Raw genomic sequence first — 5,982 nt, forward strand, 5'->3', positions numbered from 1 at the left:
ATAACTATAGTCATGAGCTACCAAATTTACCTTATATATTACAGAACAAATTCTTATGCCATTGATGCAATCGTTATTTGCAACAATTCAGCTTTATTTAATCAAAATTAAACCAAATCTCTTTATTTCACAATAAACCCACTAAGAATATCCTCCTGATTAAATTTATAACTTAAAAAAACTTATTTTATCAACTTTTGTGTAAATCGATTGTTACAATATATATCTGTCATCTGTGGACACAAGCAATCACATCTTACTTATGAATGCTAACTCTTATCACAATATCCTCATCAATCCTCTAATACAGAAACAGATATGTCTATCATCAAACTATGATGATTAATACTCCTATGCAACATTTTAGTAAGCTCATTTTAATTAATTAAATTTTGTAATATCAATTATTATATCAATGACTATATTTATACTTTTTATCAAAACTCAAATGGAAAATAGGACACCAACTCTGAAACTTGAATGAACTTTTCATAACATATATAGCTTGCAATACAAACACTTTTATGTGACATCTGCAATGATTTTACACTCCAACTAGAATAGCTGTCATATGAGACATGCCATTGCTGCAAAGAGAACATATCATTCTGGTAACCAATTCACCTTTGAATACCCAGAAATATTTTATTTTTCCCTGGGTTTCAGGATTATTGTGCTTCTAATAAACCACAATTACAGATATATTTCCTTTTATATAAACTGTCACTTATTCATGGTGTATACATTTACTTTTTCACAAGTGGCCAATTAAAAATAAATATAAAATCCTTATTTTACTTATAGAAGCCAATATGGTAAGTTTTGCTTCTATGACACTTACACTATCAAAAGCTTCAATTTAAACCATTTTTTCCCACGTTTAGCTTGCAGCTCTGTGAACAAAAATATCCCCATCTTTAAATAAACAACACCATTAACGAAGTCTGCATCCTGTCTGCTACCAATAAGGCATTTTACATAGGAATAAGAAGAACATTCCTTTTGCATGCTGTTCATTTTAGCGACCTCTAAGTAACTATTTCCCTTATTAACTAGCAAATATTCTTGATTTCTTTAACAACTTTGGGCAACGCATCTGACTTTTAAAACTTTTAGCTAATTCAACAGGGAATAAAACATAGTCACCTTATGCAGACAGACTTCTGGTATCACCCACATCTTATGGAGGTCCATTCGCCTCTGGTCTGGTCTCATCCCTTGCTTCAGATTCAACGCAATAGAGTTTCACAAGAAAACAGCTCTGCTTCCTTTTCTTGCTCGTTCCCCGATTTTGAAACGATGTTGCGATGTGGCTGCTTTAGTTTTGTGACTGGCGGCTGTGTTCTTTGTAAATCTTATTTTGCGAGTGGCTGGCTCACCAAAATGTTAAATGTGGGATTTGTAGTTTGAACACAAAGTCTTTCAGAGACCAGAGTAAATCATTTAAAAAAATGTGGTTGTTTATTTAGCATTATTGATCTTCCATGAATATTCAAAAATAAATCAATAAAGGTACAAATCTTAGTTACATTATAAATAGTTACAATATATAAAATAATGAAATTGCTGAGTAATCTGTAAGTATATTGATTAAAAACCTATTGTACTAGCTTGTATGTCTGCATGTATGTGAATGTGAATGTGAAGCTGTAAGAAGGGAAGAAAGAATGACTGACCCCTGCCTAAATTCTCTGTATAGCATAATGAAATAGGAGGATCCCATAGTGCATTACAATCCTATCTCTGGATGGTCTATTTGAATAATGCTGCAGTCTCTATTGGTCGACTACTCAATCTAGCTGTTTCAGCAAACTCCTCATTTATCTCAAAGCGCATGGTCAAACTAGTTAAAACCAGAATTCTAACAGCCTCATTGTAACACTGAGGAATGCATACCCTGCCCCCAATGATGAGAACCACATGCTCTAATTACCTTATGGGGGGAAGGCTGTCATATACATTCCAAGTGAGGGGGGTAGTTCACAGACATCCTGGACAAAGTCTTATGTTAAAATCACCACTCAAGCCCAGTTCCCCTATGCTAGATAACTAAATATTTCTTTCAATCAGTCTTATCAATATTACATATATAATTGATCTATAGCTTTGATATCTCAATCGCGTCACATCCAATATATAGATAATTATCCTTCTCATCACAGCAGGGCCCTAGCTATGCAGAGAGCTCCAATCATCACATATTTAGATTACTCGATTAAAATCTCAAAACAACTTATTACAAGCCACTTTACTGTAAATGCATTTTAACAGGAAGAATAAGAAAAAAACGGAAAAAATCATTATTTCTCAGTTTTCAGCCATTATAGTTTTAAAATAATACATGCCTCCATAATTAAAACTCACGTATTGTATTTGCCCATATGTCCGGGTTATTACACCGTTAAAATTATGTCCCTATCACAATGTATGGCGACAATATTTTATTTGGAAATAAAGGTGCATTTTTTCCGTTTTGCATCTATCACCATTTACAAGTTTCAAATAAAAAAAAATATAGAAATATTTCATCTTTACATTGATATTTAAAAAGTTTAGACCCTTAGGTAAATATTTACATGTTTTTTTTTTTTTTTATTGTAATGTTTTTTTTTTTATATTAAACATTTTATTTGGGTATTTTTGGGAGGGTGGGATGTAAACTATAGTTTTATAATGTAATTGTGTGTTGTTTTTAATTTTTTTTACTTTTAGTTGTAGTTTTACTTTTTGGCCACAAGATGGCGGCCATGAGTTTGTTTACATGACGTCACTCGAAGCGTAACACACGCTTAGAGTGACGCAGGGGGGAGGCTACGGCCAGAAAAAGCACAGCTTCCGAGAGAAGCTGTCGCTTTTTCAGCGGGGGAGAGGAATCAGTGATCGGGCACCATAGCCCGATACATTGATTCCGTGGCTACCGAATCTGCAGCCGGGAGTGCGCGTGCACGCGCGCGATCTGCCGCGGGAGCGCGTGGTAGCGCGCATGGTTCCTGGACGTAGTTTCTACGTCCAGGAACCAAAATAGGTTAAATATGTTACTGTGAAGAAACGCGGAAGAGCCGCCGCTTTAAGTCAGCGTGAGGCGGCTCTTTCCGCGGATGGCATGGCGGAACGTGGAAAAACCGCCGCGTCTGATGCGGCGGTTAGCGTGCAGGGGTCTGTTGCTAACAGTCTGACCCAGCGTGAGGAGGCCGCCGTCTGTGCCGATGGCGGTGCAACCATCCCCGCGTGCAGGTCAGCAAACACATTGCAAAACAGTGCTGGTGTGGCTGGGACTCATAGTCCACCAAGGTTTAGAATGACGCGCGTGCGCGCAGAGAGGCAGAGTTTATATGGCAGCCAAAAGAGGGTCAGCTGACCAAGCTGGTCAGCTGACATTTGCCTCACTCCTCATTGGTCCAGCACTTAGGGGAGGCGCTGGAGAGCGCTGGTGCATATATACTGGAGCCTGGTCATTCTTCCAGTGTCTGGCGTTGCGATCACTACGTGGTAGCACTCAGACCTGAGTCAGATCCCAAAGTGTGCCGGGACCAGCAGGAGCTGTAATCCTACACTTAGTTAGATTCTGTTGATAGTCTAAAGTACTAGTTTGATTGTGATTATCTGTTATGACCTTCTGCTTGCTTGACTATTCTTCTGAACCCTGATCCTGTCCCTTGCTATTCTGATACTCTGTTGCCGAACCCCGGCTCGCCCTTAGACTCTGCACCTGCCTCGTGATTCTGTACCTCGAAATTTCTGATACCCTGTTGCCGAACCCTGCTTGTTTATTAGACTCCGCATCTGTCTCCTGAATCTGTACTTTATCTGTCTGTGTGGTAACAACCTGGCTTGTCCGACCTCGAGAACCGACCTTACTGTTAGAGGCGGTTCCCAGTCCTGGTAGTGACACTCCCTCCTGGGTGTCACTCTCGTTTTGTCCTTCCTACTCTCAGCCTGACTCCTCCCCCCGGGAGAGTCCAGGTCTCCGGAAGGAATCTGTGCAGTACTCCTTACTGCTCTGTACTCTCTCCTGAGGCTTAGTCCTCTAAGTATTACTAAGCAGGTATAGACCAGAGGCGCCAAAAGTATAAAATCAAATTATTAAAAGTTTTAAAATGCTTTGGAGGCAGTGGTGGACTTACCTCCTGCAAGCAGACCCAAGAGGCTGTATTTATTCAACAAAGTATTTATTGGGTATACTCCAGGGGGATTTCGCAACGCGTTTCACAGGCTTTGCACCCGCTTCCTCAGGCAATAAACAATAGGAGCATACATCTATGAGCAAAGGCACAATTTTTGCGTGTCAGAAACCAAATGCTCACATATATATAAAAAAAACAAAAGTATGTAATCATATACACATCCGCTTTTTCACTCATATATACATAAATAAATACGTGCAGAAGTGTGCACCTTCCCACAGTTATAGGTCAGTGAATAATCCCATAGGGGCTCCCTGTGGTAGTGATTGATTTGGTCTAATGTAATATAATGGGAGTTTTTCATACAAACTGGTGAGGTGACTAGTGTACACATTATGCTCTTTAGATTGATTTAACGGACTGTGGCTAGGGGCTGGGAGTGGGGAGTGGGGCAGATGAGAACCAGAGAATATAACAGCAAAGTATCAGAGAAGGAGGTTATAGTTGCGTGGGGATTAGGGAATGAAGTGTAGGAATAAAAGTTGTCCATAGATTAAATAGTAAAAATCTTTAGAAAGATTAACCACTTACCAGCAATTGGTCAGGGACACGCTTGGCGCCTAGTTGCCAGAGGGTTCCCGTTTTGCTGTTTAAATGGTCATTTTTCTCCGTCCCTGGCCAATCAGGAAGCGGAGCGGGCCGACGTCATGTCGCATAGTGGAGAAGCGACTATGGCTATTTAGTCGCCTTAGTGACGTGATGTACGGGCAGGGAATTCACATGTACGTCATATTGAGGGCGCTGGGGGTAAGGTAGTGTCCACCGGCGTCATGCGACTCTTAGTACGCATGCGCCGAGTGTCATGCGGCCATTTGGTTTAAGGGCAAGTCTGGCAACAGAGCGATTATCGCTCCAAGAGTGTTGGGGAAAGATTAATTGGTTTTAGAGGTCAATTTAAATCATACCAACTGTTGGTATGTTGGTTCCAATTATAATATGTGGTGAAACATCCTATTGCCATCAAGTTTCAGTATTTTCATCACTTGGGTAGTTAGATATCATAGAGATGTATTGTAGAGGACTTACTCACCACCTAGTGGGTGAATTCATTATTACTGGTGTTTTGGGAATTGTCTAAACATCTTTGAACCATCAGGTTGTATAAATTTTAAAAGTTCACTATCTGTGTCATGTTATCATGGTTAAAATTAACAACAAATTTGGAGGAGCTAAAATCAGATAAAAAAACAATTTTTAGAAAGGAGGTGATTAATAGTAGTATAAAAGCCACAAACATAAGAACATAAATACGTATAAAGGATGATTTTTACGCAAGGAAAAATGGGTAATTAAGCACACATGTATACTGTACATACAAACACACAAAATATACCCAAATTTATATAGACATGTCCAAAGGTCAATAAGATATAAAAATGGATTATAAAGTTGGTTACAGAAATTGTTTAAAAGACAAGGGGTAATAAAAGAGGCGACTAGATAAAAATAATTATTATAATATTTGCAGATTTAGTGGATTTTTTCTAATTGTTCATTGAGACCCTCAGGTACCAGGGTTCTCAACATTTGAATCCAAAACATCTCTCTTGATTTTAATTTGCCAAAAGCATCCGGTTGGTGTTGGTTAATGGTTTCTATGAGTGTAATGTGAAATTTGGTGGGGTCACTGTTGTGATGAGTGCTGAAGTGTCTGGAGACACTATAGAGTGGAAAGTTTTTTAGTATATTTCTCTTGTGCTGACCGATTCTACTGCATGCTGGTTGGGTAGTGCGTCCCACGTATTGGAGATGGCAGGGACACGATATAACATAAATGACATATCTGGTGGTGCATGTG

Source organism: Hyperolius riggenbachi, chromosome 1 (genome assembly GCF_040937935.1).
Source record: "Hyperolius riggenbachi isolate aHypRig1 chromosome 1, aHypRig1.pri, whole genome shotgun sequence".
NCBI lineage: Eukaryota > Metazoa > Chordata > Amphibia > Anura > Hyperoliidae > Hyperolius > Hyperolius riggenbachi.